General features: G+C 44.3%; 1 protein-coding gene across 4 annotated transcripts in view; it reads left to right on the top strand.

Moving 5' to 3' along the window:
• Positions 1–5,223: 5,223 nt before the first annotated feature.
• The window catches only part of ABCG2 (ATP binding cassette subfamily G member 2 (JR blood group)), a 144,591-nt gene continuing 134,128 nt past the window's right edge, over positions 5,224–15,686 (top strand). The window contains exon 1 of one of the 4 annotated variants that reach the window (XM_064584780.1): positions 5,224–5,402. The gene's annotated coding sequence lies outside the window, so the exon portion shown is untranslated. Of the gene's footprint in view, positions 5,403–14,027; positions 14,615–15,686 lie in introns of those variants that run through there. The other 3 variants (XM_064584777.1, XM_064584778.1, XM_064584776.1) reach the window with 3 other exon arrangements.

Here is a 15,686-nt window from a genome sequence, read left to right as displayed (position 1 = left end):
TTCCTTAGACCATGATCAGTTATGCCTTTGTGCATATATGGTTCAGAATCTTGTTCTGAACAAAAATCTACAAGAGCAGTGCTGCATGAATGACTCTAACCTGGCTTTTTTAGAAGATTGAGAAGGGGAAATGAATATTAAGGGTCTCTTTTGCATATACTATCTCATTTATTCTTTACAACAATCACACAGGGAAGCCTTTCTAATTAACCTTTTTACAGATTAGGAAATGGAGCCTTGTGCAGCTCATAATGGCAAGATCCAATTCAGACCCCTTTGACTTCAAAATCTGTTCCTTCTAGTCTACCATAGCCTCCTTTTGTACATTAGCAAAAGCAAAACCAATTCACTACTGTCAAACATCTATGAACATCTATTTGCAGAAGGTTCTCTGGTGCACATGAAAAAGAATTACAAGAAGTGATCCAGAAACACTGAGTAGATGGATGAGCATAGTAGAGATAGTAACTGAGAATCTGTCACAAAAAATAAATTAGGGCAGAGAATCAAATTATGTCCAAGCCAAGTAAGTATAACTGGGGAGTGACTGAATGAATGAACAGAATTACTGCTTTAAACAGTAGAGTATTTAGATGATTTCTTATGGAAGTCTAATAAGTCAGTCTACCAATGATAAGCATTTACTGAGAACCTACTGCATAGGTCTGTAAATGATACCAGCTTGGGCCTAGCAGGGCTTGGGGAAGGTAATGGTTGATTATCTCCCTAGAAGAACTTTGTCAGAAGCCAAGAAGTGAGGAAAGTGAGTTATACCAGAGAGTGTTCAGCTGGACAGGTAAAGCAAAGATGCCTGGAGCCAAAAGAGATCTAACCAATGAAGTCATTAAGCCTTTGACCACATGTCAAGGGTAAGTTCTTTCAAGGACCAGAAGATCTATATCATGTCTTAGGAGGCAAGTGGCCAAGGGCAGAACCAGTTATATACTTTGTGCAAAATGAAAACACCAGGCCCTTGTTCAAAATTGATGAAGAATTTCGAAGACAACAACTGCAGAACACTAAACCAAGTGTGGGACCCTTTTAAGAACTGGGTCTCATGCAGCTACGCAGGTTTTGCACCCATGAAGCTGGCCTTGACCTGAGTGAAAATACTCTTAAAGAGCAAATTTTGCAAGTTAATGCAGAGCACAGAAAAAAGGAGCGCAATGTCAGCAAGGCAAGAATAGTTCCCTACAGGGGTGCCTGGGTGGCTCAGTTGTTGAGTGTCTGCCTTCAGCTCAGGTCATGATCTCAGGGTCCTGGGATTGAGCCCCGCATCAGGCTCCCTGCTCCGTGGGAAGCCTGCTTCTCCCTCTCCCACTCCCCCTGCTTGTGGTCCCTCTCTGGCTGTCTCTCTCTCTGTCAAATAAATAAAATCTTAAAAAAAAAAAAAAGAATAGTTCTCTATAACACAAAATGTATACAAGCTAGTAGGGCACAAAGCCTTGATAGAAGTGATAGAAAACTTTTCATGATAAGAGCCAAAAGGACTAACCTTCAATAAATGTGTCCCTGGAGTTGTGTCCCTAGGCACCTTTATTTACAATGTCTTATTTATTGCTTTCTAAAATATTGCAAAGTGGGGTAAGTTATTGCTACAGATTGCATTGCCTGGGAAGCAGGCTCTGAGACAGAGATTAGATTCGAAGTTTATTAGGGAGTGCACTTGGCAACAACACATGTGACAGGGATGGGAAATAGGCAGGAATGGGCAGAGGGAGAAGTTGGGTTGTGATGCAAAGACCCATGTCCCTCCACAGGAAGCTCTGAAATTGGGATGCCCCTTTAGAGTTGTTTTGTTTTGTTTGATTTTTGGTTTAAATAAAATGAGGCCTTTATTATTGCATAAACCAAAGCAAGGTAAGGCAGCCAGTTCATGAGTCACACAGGTTGGTGACGTGGAGGCTGGAAAAATCCACCATGAGCATCACTGAAGAACAAAAATGTCCATGAAGGTGAATCTCCTCTGCAAGTGACCAGCAGAACTGAGATAAGGTCCTTTAGGATACAACTGGGTCAGGGATGTGCCCTAATTAGAGAAAAAGGAACAGGTCCCCATAAAGGCTCATGCTGCTTGTTATTTTCTCTAGAGAGAGCACAGATATCTACTTTCCTGAACAGGTTGGGAGTGACTAATGCACACCATGGAGACCTGGCAGGTGGTAGAGCTGAGATTACTTGTGCCACAGTAACTGGCAGTGACAATTTTGGCAAGCGCCCCAAGCAAGTTAGGAAGTACAGAACAACTGCTGGAAGCTTCCCACATATCTGGAACTTATGGGAGGGGGGGGCGGGTTTCTCCACTGTGTATATTCAGATGTATGAGTTTCAACTTCAGGAACATGTCTCCCTTATAAAGGTTCTCCTTCAGTGTCATTATATTGAACAAGGAGAGAGCATGTTCCCTGCATGTCTATGACTTTGCTTCATGTGAACTTTCCTGTGCCCAGGAAATGAATCAGCTGAAGGCTTTCTCAGATTTACTGCACTTATCTTAAAGCTGATCTGCTTTGTGAAGTTTTTTTTTTTTTAAGATTTATTTATTTATTTATTTGAGAGAGAGAGTGTGTGCGTGGCCTGAGTGGGGGGAGCGGCAGAAGAAGAGGAAAAATCCTCAAGCAGACTCCCTGCTGAGCACAGAGCCCATCAAGGGGTTCCATCCTAGGACCCCGAGATCATGATCCTAGCTGAAACCAGGAGCCAGAAGCACAACCACCTGAGCCACCCAGATGTCTGCCCCCGCTTTGTGAAGTTTCTAGTACTGAATCAGAGCAGACATTGGCTGAAGACTTTCCTGCATTTGCCCAACACAAGATGCCTTCTTGTATGGTGGTGAACTTTCTGGTGCTGAGTGAGGTTAAACCTTCAGCTGAAAGCTTGCTCATATTTGTTGCACTGGTGAGGCCTTTCTCTGGTGTGAATTTTTTGGTGCTGAGCAAATTGGACTCTAAAGGCTTTCCCACATTCCCTGCACTCATGAGGTCTTTCTCCCATGTGAACTCTTCTGTGTTGAATGAAGTCACAATCAGCAGTGCAGAGTTTCCCATATACTCTGCACTCACAATGCCTTGCTCCAGTGTGAACTCTTCTGTACAATAAGGCTGGAGCTTAGGCCAAAGAGTTTCCCACATTTGCTGCACTTGACAAGGCTTTGCCTCAATGTGAATTCTCTGGTGTTGAAGGAAAATGGAGATGTGAGGGAAGAATTCTCCACACTGGTTGCGTTCATAAGGCTTTTTTGCAGTATGAACTTTATTTTACTTTTTTATTTTATTTATTTATTTTTTAAAGATTCTATTTATTTGAGAGAGAGTGAGAGAGAGAGCGCAAGAGGGGGAAGGGTTAGAGGGAGAAGCAGACTCCCCGCCGAGCAGGGAGCCCGATGTGGGACTCGATGTGGGACTCGATCCCGGGACTCCGGGATCATGACCTGAGCTGAAGGCAGTCGCTTAACCAACTGAGCCACCCAGGCACCCCTTTATTTTACTTTTTAAAGATTTCATTTATTTATTTGAGAGAGGGGGAGAGCTTGGGTGGGGAGGGGCAGAGGGAAAAGGGGAGGGAGAGCAGGCCTCCCCCCCCCCCCCCAGCAGGGAGCCTGAGGTGGGCTCAATTGGAGGACCCAGAGATCATGCCAGATCAGCACCTGAGCCCAAGGCAAACCCTTAACCCACAGAGTCACCCAGCAGCGCCCCTCCCCCGCAGTGTGGACTTTCTGATGCTGAAAGAAGTTAAACCTTTCAGGGAAGGCTTTCCCACATTCACTGCACTCCTAAGACCTTTCGAAACCGCTATAGAAACGTAAAAACAGATGGAAATTAAGATCTACACACTAATGCTTCAGTAAGGCTTGACTTTGAACACTTTCTTTTCTCTTCCTCATTCTTGAAGCCTCCCCCTCCCTTTCACCTGTTTTTCTGTAGAATCCTTTGTTCCAGAAACTTGGTATCAATGCTGACATCTCGCCGACCTCGATGTATACTTAGTAATGAGGTTGAGATGTCCAATACCAGCGCGGGTCGTGAGGCCACCCTGAAGACATAATGAACAAGGCTGGCAGCACTTACCAGGTTCCTATAGAAAGGACCCAGGACCTGTATTTTCCTGTAAAACCCCACAACCTTCTGTCCCCAGCGGTCTGCTGTTTTGACGTTTATCCCCAGCGGGTCTGTGTTCTAATTTGATCCGGGAGCCCAGAGGTCGGTTTTCCACAACGCCTTGCCCAGCGCGGACTCTGGTGCCTGGCTCTGCGGGGCTGCCGAGGCGGTACGGCTGCGGGGATCCGCGGTTTCTGCCGCCGCGCGGGGGCGCCGGGCCCGGCAGCCTGCGGGGACCCAGCCCCGAGGAGCGCGGGGGCGCCGGGCCGGGCGGCCTGCCTGCGGGGACCCAGCCCCGAGGAGCGCGGGGGCGCCGGGCCGGGCGGCCTGCCTGCGGGGACCCAGCCCCGAGGAGCGCGGGGGCGCCGGGCCGGGCGGCCTGCCTGCGGGGACCCAGCCCCGAGGAGCTCGAAGTCGCCGGGCCGGGCGGCCTGCCTGCGGGGACCCAGCCCCGAGGAGCGCGGGGGCGCCGGGCCGCGCGCTGGGCGGGGTTGCTGCGGGCCGCGGGCTCTCAGAGCACCGGGCTGCGCCCCGCGGCCGCTCCCCGAGCCGTGCGACGCCCGAGGACTCGTTTCCTTCACTCCCTTGGCATTTGCCGGACAGCTGGTTGCCTCTCTCCTCCTCCTCCTTTTTCTTGTATTTCCTTTTCTAGTTCCTCCCTCCCTCCCTCCCCCCTTCCTCCCTCCCTCCCTCCCCCCTTCCTCCCTCCCTCCCTCCCTCCCTCCCTCCCTTCCTCCCTCCCTTCCTCCCTCCCTTCCTCCCCCTTCCTCCCTCCCTCCCCCCTTCCTCCCTCCCTCCCCCCTTCCTCCCTCCCTCCCCCCTTCCTCCCTCCCTCCCTCCCTCCCTTCCTCCCTCCCTCCCTCCCTTCCTCCCTCCCTTCCTCCCCCTTCCTCCCTCCCTCCCCCCTTCCTCCCTCCCTCCCCCCTTCCTCCCTCCCTCCCTCCTTCCTCCCTCCCTCCCTCCCCCCTTCCTCCCTCCCTCCCTTCCTCCCTCCCTCCCTTCCTCCCTTCCTCCCTCCCTTCCTCCCTTCCTTCCCCCTGCGGCGGCCCCGCCCAACTGAGACTGAACCGGCGTCAGAGCCCCCACTGGGGCGGAGGGACAGCCTGCGCATGCGGCTCCGCGGCTCCGCCTCCTCCCGCCGGGGGAGCCGGCCTTTAGAGGCCGGCGGGGAGCAGCCAGGGGGTGCAGACGGTCTTTGGAAAGAGGCCACGACTGTCGGCAGGGAGGCTCTCCCCTCCCTAGAGAAGTACTCGGGGAGGATGGCCCGGCTCCCAGCGGCTGGGGGAGGTTTCTTCAGCCCTGAAGGTAGGTTGTGGCAGCGGAGCACAGTATCCACTAAGTATTAACAGCACTTCGCGGAGAAGGCTGCAAAGACCGAGGAATTTGTCCAAGGTCCCATGGGGGTTTCTGTCCGGTTCAAACCCTCATTCCCAGGAACCGTGCCCGATTCATAACTTGTTAAAACTTTTGGCCTGGGTGGCTCTGTTTGCACCAACAGACACTTCTTGCGGTTTGGACCACATCCTGGATAGAGTCTATCCTTAGCTAGTCAACAACCAGATTCTCTCTACACAACCTACACAGTATTTAGGGATGGATGGGTTCTCTAACTGTATCATGGGAGGAGCTAGGATCGTGAGATCATGCCAAGCTGACGAGGCCGTTCCTAGGTCATGTGAGCATGCAGAGAGAAGATACTTGCCCAGAGCTGGACAGAGAAGTGGAGGGAGGAGCTGTCTCCATCCCAGCAGAGCTCCCATTCCAACCCATGGCTCATTGGATAGGATTTCTAAACAGATCCAAACTCCTGCATAATAAAATACAAAAAGCAACTACTTGAGGGTGCTGGCTAGGGATTCAAATGCAGCCCTATTTCATCCCAAAGTCAATTATTTCCCGGAAATATTAAGTACGAATATATTAGTAATTAAATGGGGAAAAAATTCATAAGGAACCTGAGAATGCTGCAGCTATTTACGGAAAACCAGGAAGAATGGAATAATGGGAAAACTGTCAGAAGAAAGGACATAGTAAAAGCACACTGAGACCGCGACAAGTTAGCCAACCTCCTACACTGCATTCCTGACTACATTTGAGGCTCCTACTGCCCAGTATTATAACACTTTGTTTCCTTCCTTTCTTCACCTTTAGATTGTTAATTCCTCCAGGGCAGGTACTTTCTATATAATCTTAACAACAGTCTGGCACATCGTAGGCATTCAGAAAAGTTTGGAATGCATGAAAGACATAATTCAAATAGGGAAGAGTTATTATCTCATTCCCGAGCCTTACTTTAAAACTTGAGAGTACACCCTTCCCAAAAGATGAATCATGGAAAGAAGAAAGATCACTGTGTTACTAAGAGGAATGAAGTCTTCAGGTTTCTTCAGTTACAACCAAATTGGATAGGCGGGCCCAGCACCGTTGTTTTAAGATCTTGTTCAATCGGTGCTGGCAAGTTATGCTGGCACAGCTGAGAAAGTATGACCATGGTGCTTGAAGTCAGAAACAATGATAATGTAAGAAGATAAAAATCTAGGAGCCTTCTTAGGTGTTGCCTGGGACATCTTTCCACTGTGATATATTCTGATGCTAAATCTGCTTTCAAGGATCAAAGAAATGTGAGAGGCATTTCTAATGCCAAAGCTTAAAGCCGAAGTCATGAGAGAATTCCTGCCTTAAAGTTCCTATTTAGAAACCAAGAGAAAATAAGAATCAGCGTTTTTAATCTTAACCTCTTGTGTTCAAGAGGTTTGTTAGATGTCAAACCAGGGACTGGCTTCTAGGCTGTATCCCAGAGGTCACTGTGCAGTTCTTTGAGGACGGGGGCTAGGTAACTTTACTCAGCTTCCTTCATCTGCTGAATGAAGGAGGGAATGAATGAATGTGCTCTACCCTAGTGGTGTAGATGAAAGGGAAGAGCACTGTCATTTCTCTAAAGATGGAAAGCTTTAGAATTTGGGGGAGGGGAAAATAAATATTTATTTCAAAAATAAACTTTATCAAAACAAAGGCAGAAAAAATGTTTTGGATGTCAGAAAGATCTATGTTAGGGGCACCTCGGGTGCTTCAGTCGGTTAAGCATTCGACTCTTTTTTTTTTTTTTAAGATTTTATTTATTTATTTATTTGAGAGTAAGGGAGTGAGAGAGAGAGTACAAGCTGGGGGAGGGGCAGAGGCAGAGGGAGAAGCAGACTCCCTGTTGAGCAGGGAGCATGCCCTGAGCCGAAGGCACACTCTTAACCGCTTAACCAGCTGAGCCACCCAGGGGCCCCAAACATTCAACTCTTGATCTCAGCTCAGGTCTTGATCTCAGTGTCATGAGTTCAAGACCCATATTGGGTGCCACGTTGGGCATGGAGCCTATTTTAAAAATAAAGATCTATGTTATGTTGCAGAATCATTTGTCACTAATTTCAAGGGTTGATTGAAAATTATCTTCTGAAATGTTGACATGTCTGCATCAGAAACATCAGGACAAAATGCTTGAGTGTGAAGTCTGAGTTGCCTGAGTCCTCTCCTACTCACCTAAATAACCCAGGAAGTTATTCAACCCATGCTGTGAGTCAATTCCGTCATTTGCAAAATGGGGCTAATAACAGCATACAGGTTGTTGTGAGACATAAATAGTTAATACACAACCCACACAGTCATATATCCCATTTTCTGCCACTAATTCGTGTCTCTCTAGGTGTCAGTTTTGCTTGTGGTAAATGTTTCTCTCTGTGTTTGGGTTTGGTTTTTTTTTCCTCTCCCCGTATGTGCCTTTCTTTTCCTCTCCTTACCTTTCTACTTTTTCTCTTTTTTCATTATTTCTCTCTCTGCCTGACTGGATTTCTTAATAGTCTAATACCGCTCCCTTCTTTAAAAAATGACTGATGGCTATGAATTTTAGTAAATCTACAGAACAAGAAACTTAATAATAACTGTTAAAACTCTGTTTTCTTTATTCCAAACTAATTTCTGATCCCTGCCATGATCATGCATCTTTTTTTTTTTTTACATTTTAAAGTCAGTGAATACATTCATGTTATTTTAGTTCTGATTTTCTTCAACTGATACAATTTTATATTGAAGGGGATCAGCATATGCCACTTTGACATAAGGATTATTTTGAGTTGAAGGAAACTGAGAATCAACAGATGCAGAAAGAAGCCTTCTTGGTGCCTCTGTTATCTCATTAAAAGCAGAAACTTCTGAAAAATGAGGCTGTCATAAATCCCTCTTCAGGATGGGTCTACTCCTAGAAGAGAGAACAAGAGTAATCCTACCATAAGTCAAATCGTTCATGGCCATGAAGAAGATAGAAAAGACCACTCACACATTCATAAACAGATATTATCACAAACTTTTTTTAAATCTCCAGTTTGTTCTTCTAAAAACCCATTTGTCTTTCCTAAAGAAACTTATTTTTTCTTCCCATAAAAGCCTTTCCTCCACTCTCCTCATTCCCCTACTAAGTTAGGTAGGTAAGTCTCTAACTTACATATGAATAAACCTTTTTTCTCCTGTCAGTCTGTCATCTGTCAGTTTAATTTGCAGGTGCCCAGGAACTATATCTAAGAGCAACAAGTTTTACTCCCTAGACAGTTCATATGCCATGCATCCATATAGACCATCTACTTGCTAATTTTTGTGATTGTGATATCATATACCATAGTTTATGTTGCAGTCCCCTGTTGTGAGGCACATTGTTTCTAACTTTGCACTATTTTGAACTCTTTCCTTCCCTTACACCACTTTCCCTTGCCTTCTCTGCCACAGAAGATATACACAAACATACAAATGCATGATTATGTAAAAATATATAAAATTTGCTGTATTGTTGTCCAGATCTTTAGCTTTGTGAAGAAAAGGAAAAATCAGGCAGTGTTGCCCTCCGGAGTGTCTCTCTTCTCTATGGAGTTGATCTAGACCCCAGTCATCAACTTTATTGTACCTAGATTTCTCAGATTGTAAACATTTACTAACAGCTGCACAAATGTACCAGGCAATAAACAGAGGTGGGGTTGGTCTGCTTAATAAAAATACTTCCTTTGATTTGAGCTTTCCTCTTCCAGAGCTTCTTGTGTCTCTGGTTCAGTAAATAACAAGTATGAAGAGTTAATAAAGACAGTTTGTCATAGTTACTAATTTTTTCTTGTCCTATATGGCTTTTAATATTTGGAAGCAACCACTGAAGCAGATTTGGCATTTCAAAGTTCTATTACAAGTGTGATTTTATTTTAGGTCATGTTTATAGCTCTGTTTATATTATCATTTGGTTTATAATGCTGAATATAAAGACTTGATTAAATAAGTGCTGTTTGAACAGCATCATACTGTCAGACTAAAAAGCCTAGAATGAGGCCCTTAACTCTCAGAAGTTGATAACTGGCAAAATGAGAAACCAAAGCTATAAGTGCTGAGGAACTTGTAAATAATCATTGTGAGTCTTGATAATAAAGATATGGAACACAGAATTTTTTTTTTTTTTAAGATTTTATTTATTTGAGAGAGAGAATGAGAGACAGCACAAGAGGGAAGAGGGTCAGAAGGAGAAGCAGATCCCCCGCCGAGCAGGGAGCCCGATGTGGGACTCGATCCCGGGACTCCAGGATCATGACCTGAGCCGAAGGCAGTCGCTTAACCAACTGAGCCACCCAGGCGCCCGGAACACAGAATTTTTGACTTTTATTAAACAATTGCTAAGTCTTGGTTTGCTTCTAAGCCTTAAAGGAAATTTGGAGCAACTTTTCCATACTCTGGAACATAGGAATAGATTATCCCAAATTTCTTTGGGTTCATTCTAGAGAATTCTGAAGACACCATTATAAACCAATCCAAGATGGAAAACAAAAGATTGGGATACCAGAAAAGGCCCTTTCATAATTTTCTTTTCTTTTTTTTTATAAATTTTTTTTAAAAAAATTTATTTATTAGAGAGAGAGAGCACGAGCAGGGGGAGCGGCAGAAGCAGGCTCCCCGCTGAGCAGGGAGCCCGACATGGGGCTCGATCCCAGGACCCTGGGGTCATGACCCGAGCCAAAAGCAGACGCTTAACCAACTGAGCCACCCAGGTGCCCCAACCCTTTCATAATTTTAATGGCTAAGCAAGGAAGTGTTCTCTGTTACTGCCTCTCAGAGCCCTGAGGAATGGTTAAGACAGGGGGGAAATAAGACTGGCAAAATATTTATCTGCGGACCCGACTTCCCTACCTTGTTAATTTGGAGTGGATTCCTCTCCACGGCCAAGCTACTGATTCTTTTTTTTTTTTTTTTTAAGATTTTATTTATTTACCTGACAGAGAGAGACACAGCGAGAGAGGGAACCCAAGCAGGGGGGAGTGGGAGAGGGAGAAGCAGGCTTCCCGCGGAGCAGGGAGCCCAATGCAGGGCTCGATGCGGGGCTCGATGCGGGGCTCGATCGCAGGACCCCGGGATCATGACCTGAGCCAAAGGCAGACACTTAACGACTGAGCCACCCAGGTGCCTCTGAGCTACTGATTCTGATTTAAAAAAATCACTAGCTAAAAGACTTCTACTTTGAAGTGGGGGATGATGTTGGCCGTTTCAAACCTTTCTCACTCTCCAGCTTCAAGGACTTCAGTACCTGCTTCAACAAGATTGGGGATTAAATTCCATCTACATTCTTAGGGATATACATTTTTTGAGAGAAATAACAGAGCTCTCCAAGAACAACTATGCATGACTTTTGTTACAACTTGTCACCTTTGGCACAGTGTTGCCCTTATAAGAAATAAGGGACTTTCACCTCTAAGTGGCCTTTTGCCTCTATGAAGAAATAGCTGGGTATTTCACAGAGGTTCTAGGAGTGGTTGGTTTGCTCCTAGTTGTTTGCAAAATAATTAGATAGTGGGGCACCTGGGTGGCTCAGATGGTTAAGCGTCTGCCTTCGGCTCAGGTCATGATCCCAGGGTCCTGGGATCAAGTCCCACATCGGGCTCCTGACTCAGCGGGGAGTTTGCTTCTTCCTCTCCCTCTGCCTCTCCCTCTGCCTCTCCCACTGCTCATGCTCTCTCTCTCTGTATCTCTGTGTCTCAAATGAATAAATAAAATCTTAAAAAAAAAATAATTAGATAGTGTGCTAAGTCAATGGAAGGACTTCCATTCAATAAGCTTTTGTCCTATGCATTCTACCTTATTTGGCTTTCAGCCAGAGATTTTCAAATCTTGTTCCATAGAAGCCAGGAGGTCCTCAGGCATTTTATTCTAACTTTTTAGAATTTTTTTTGTTTGTTTGTGATTGGTGATTATCTTTGATAAATATATACAAAAAATACATGAATATATTCTTGGGGAAATTTGTGGCTTTATTAGTACATTTATTAAGCATCTAGTGGTATACTAGGCACAAATTCTAGGGACTAAGGATTTTTTCATGAACAAAGCAAATAAAAAGCCATGCCCTCATAGAGCTTACATGCTATTGGAAGGAGAAAAGCAAACATAATAAATAGGGAAATTACATGTGTCAAAAGGTGATAAGCGCTCTCAACAAAAATAAGATGAGGCAGATCAAGAATGCTAGTAGAAGGAACTGCAGTTTTAATTTGGGAGGTCAGGGTAGGCCTCACTGAGAAGTTACCATTTGAAGAAAAACTGGAAGGAAGTGAAGGAATGAGTCCTATATATAAATGGGGGAAGATCATTCTGGGCAAAGGGAAGAGCTCATGCAAAGACCCTGAGGTGGGTTGGTGTATGTACGTTTGAGGTACAGCAAAGAGATAGGTCTGGCTACATTACAGTTAGCAAAGGGGAGAATGAGACCAGAGAAGTAGGGTTGGAGATAGAAAGTTCTTTGGCTTTAACTCTAAGAGAAATAGGAAAATATATGGGAAATCTTTAAACAACAGAGATATATGTTGTCAACAAAGCATCCCTACCTCCTAATCCCATACTACCCAGAGATTGCTGCCATTTGGGGTCATGTTTTTTCAGAAGTTTTTTCTATGTGATTATATACATAGATGGGTACATATAAAAACATGTAGTTTTGTTTTGTGAGGGTATGCACATGTTAGTTAGCAACTTGCTTTTTACAATTAATATATCTTGGAGATCTTTCTTTGTCAAGACAGTACATATATTTCTACCTCATTCTTTTAAACCGTTGTATAATATTCCATTGTATGCCTATGCTACATTTTATTTAACCATATCCTTACTGGTAAACATTTAGATTCTAATTTCATTGCTCCTTTCCTACTTTCCTCTTTTGACCACTCTCTTCCTTGCTACCTTCCTTCCTTCCCTCCTTCCTTCTTTTCTTTCTTTTTTTTTTTTACTGCATTACTATTGTCTTAATATTATATTTGACAACATAAAATTACATTACATGAAACATGGGAGAAAATTTGAAAGTTAAAGTTTGTGTAACCTTCTGTCAGAAAAGCAATATGTGTTTCCTTAAATTGGAATCACTTAGATTTGCCTCAGTGGAAGAGAGGCTTTAGTTACTTCTCAAGCAAAGATTTATCTAATGTTTATTGTTCTGGAATACAGGGGAATCATGAGAGCTTGAGCCCAATTACTCTGAACCTTGCTACGGGTTCACTGGGTCATCTTAGCCAAGTCGGCAATAGGTCTACATCAGTAGGAAGTGAGGATCCACGATCTATAAGCTATGCTGGGTTCTCCTTTCTCCCCCTACCTACTGCCTGAACTAATATGGTATTCAGCCAGACCTCCTGTTGGGTCATGTATGTTAGTCTTGTCTACCCAACCCATGGAGGGCAGGTACTGTGTCATACATTCCTTTTTTTCCCCAACAGTGTCTAGCTGATTCTTAGAATTGTGGTTATTTATTTTTAATATATGTCTTAATTATCCTTAAAATTGTATTTGTGAAGTTAGCTCTATTTGGTTTAGAATAAACCTTGGAAATGGCAAAATGGAACTAGAGGGTATTATGCTAAGCAAAATAAGTCGATCAGAGAAAGACAATTATATGATCTCATTCATATGTGGAATTTAAGAAACAAAACAGAGGATCATAGGGGAAGAGAGGAAAAAATAAAACAAGATGGAACCAGAGAGGGAGACAAACCATAAGAGATTCTTAATCATAGGAAACAAACTGAGGGTTGTTGGAGGGGAGGGAGGTAGGGGGATAAGGTAACTGGGTGAATAAAGCGTCTGCATCTCTATGGATTTAAATGTACCATTGAGGGATGCCTGGGTGGCTCAGCTGGTTAAGCGTCTGCCTTCGGCTCAGGTCATGGTCCCACGGTCCTGGGATCAAGCCCCGCATCAGGCCCTCTGCTCAGCTGGGAGCCTGCTTCTCCTTCTCCCTCTGCCTGCCACTCCCCCTGCTCGTGCTCTCTCTTTCTGTGAAATAAATAAATAAATAAACAAACTCTTTAAATAAATAAATAAATAAATATACCATTGATTAGGAAGTTTGTAACTTTGCACTGGTTGCTTTTTACCTTTAGGCCTTGCTTAATACAGATAATTGCACTACGAGTAGAATGCACACATGCCTTGCTTAATTACATTCCAGGCAAGATACAGGTACCTCTGCATTGCCCATATGCTTACATCACAGCAAAATGGTCAACTGTGCAACAACTAGGAAAAGGATCACACAGGATCACAGTAATATCACATAAATAATTTTTTACCCTATTATTGTCCTATTATTTCACTTGACATCATCATGTTTTCAGAATATGAAATGCCTATTTAGTACGGTCTTACCTTCCTCTTGTATTTCTGGGTTAGAAAAGCTAACATTAGAAGGCTAGCATGTTCTAAATATAGCTGCTCTCTCCTTTTCCAGTCTCTGGTGGGTCTTTGCCCTGAAACCTAATGCTGTCTTTGCTTTGGTTTCTTTCACTTCCTTTCAAATGTGTTCTCTTCCTGCTGGCACTTTTTTTTGCCAGAAGGCAGGGCCTATGAGAGGAGACCCCTGATTTCGTCAGAGCTAGCGAAGGACAGGAAGTTTACACAGAGCAGAACTATTTGCTAGGATTGGTTTTGATTTTTGCTCAAGTTGTTGCTAGTGTCGGAGATGCTGTCATCAGGATTCTGTTGCACAAAGAGAAAGATAAAAATATCTCTCTGACGCGTGCCTTTTTCTCCCTTTCCCATCCCCTTGCCGGGGACGCCGGGAAAGGATCCCAGGTGGATTGGAGGCATTAGGTCGTCGGTTTGAATCTCAGTGGTCGAGAAGGAAATGTGGGTAATGCCCGGCTCATGGGGCAGAAGAAAGGATCTCAGGGAGATATGAGAACTGTTCATTTCCCCGTGGCCGTCTCCTCAAGGCTAGTTTCTTTGGAAAGCCTCGGTCTTTCTGGTCATTGCAGGACCTCGCTGAGGGGCTGCATTTCCTCTCTGATTCTTTCTCTTGTCCCCGTGGGCCGGCAAAAGGAAGTTCCTGGAACTTTAAGGGACATGGATCTGGGGCTGAAGTCTCTAAAGGAAAACCTACAAGGATAGAAGTCTCCGCATCACCCTGCCTCTTGGCCAAGGCTGGGGGCTCTTTCCTTCCAGCATCACCCGTCGTAATTGAAGTGAGTTGTCTGTTTTTATTTTTTCAGGTGTTCTGAGTAGAGAATCTTGATTCTTTTTTGGTATGCTCTTTAACAAATGTGTCAGTTAAACCAGTACTAATCATCCTTTAATGTGAATATGAATCACTTGGACATTTAGTTAAAAAGGTAGCAGAATGCCGTGGGTCTGGTTTGGGCCTGAGACTCTGCATTTCTGACAGGCTTGCAGGCAGCCTCAGATCTGCTGGTGCGTGAACCATGCCTTGAGTAACAAGGGCTTCGATCCTCTAGATTTTTTTTTTGCTTTGGGGGAAAAGCATTGGGGGATGCTGGTGGAATGAAGGTATTAACCAAGTCTGGGATTTATGAAGAGCACCCGAAAAGAAAATCAGTCACTATCCCTGCCCTGGTTGTATCTGCTTAACGGACTATCTAAAATTTGGGGTTTCTGTTCAACTGTTCCTAGATGTGGGAAGCCAAGTCACCCCAAGTGAGAGAGAATGTTGGGCCACTCCTTACACTGCATGGGGTCACTTTGAGCAGAGCCAGAAATTTTTTTTTAATTTTTGCAATTTAGGGGATTGTCATATCACACCTCAACTAATAGAGCTAGTCGTCACTTTGAACATTTTCCTTTCAATTTAAAGATTATGCATGCTCAAAAAATAACTGGTGTCTTCCACCTACCATTTCGAGGTATAAAGATTGTAAGGCATATGAATCTATTACATGGTTGATCAAGTAAGGAATATAATTACCATGTTTTGTTTTCTTAGGAGAGGCCTTTAGACTCTCCTGGGAGTAGCTCCCTCTCTTAAATGATTCACATTTATCTGAAAGTCGCTTTTAATCCAAAAGAGACAAGCTAAGAGGAAAAAAATGAATAGACAGGAAGTCTACCTATTCTGTCTGTAGTTGAGGGGAGAAAATAGCAATGGGAAAAAAGGGGGAAAGAAAAGAGTGTGGTGGCCTGGGCTGTCCTCGCTTCGTGAAATGAATGAAAGAAACCCCAGCATAGAAGTAGAATTCTTACCCACACATGCATGGGAATCCTTCCAGAATAGTGGCTCATAGCTTCGTCAGCCGGAGAAAT

Source organism: Mirounga angustirostris, unplaced genomic scaffold, assembly GCF_029215605.1.
Source record: "Mirounga angustirostris isolate CCGP_5_RB_7025 unplaced genomic scaffold, mMirAng1.0.hap1 SCAF_2, whole genome shotgun sequence".
NCBI classification, from domain to species: Eukaryota; Metazoa; Chordata; class Mammalia; order Carnivora; family Phocidae; genus Mirounga; species Mirounga angustirostris.
This window is presented reverse-complemented; position numbering and strand designations above follow the sequence as displayed.